Raw genomic sequence first — 222 nt, 5'->3', positions numbered from 1 at the left:
GAGCGCACGTATGATTCCCGCTTTCCAAGTCAAACCCTTTGAGGTTGAGCGTGACGATTGTAGAACTAGAAAACCCTGAGCATTGGCAGCCATCTCGGGGATGGCATTATTGGGTACCCCAAGCCTCGGCCTCATTGAAGAAGAAGGGGAGCCAGAAAAAATAAACCTACGCTTTTTTTGTTTGTCGTAAATAGAGTAGGCGAATTGCTACGGCCTCATAGA

The sequence above is a fragment of the Tigriopus californicus genome, chromosome 8 (assembly GCF_007210705.1).
Source record: "Tigriopus californicus strain San Diego chromosome 8, Tcal_SD_v2.1, whole genome shotgun sequence".
Classification (NCBI taxonomy): domain Eukaryota; kingdom Metazoa; phylum Arthropoda; class Copepoda; order Harpacticoida; family Harpacticidae; genus Tigriopus; species Tigriopus californicus.
The sequence above is the reverse complement of the archived record's forward strand: the minus strand, read 5'-3'. Positions refer to the sequence as shown.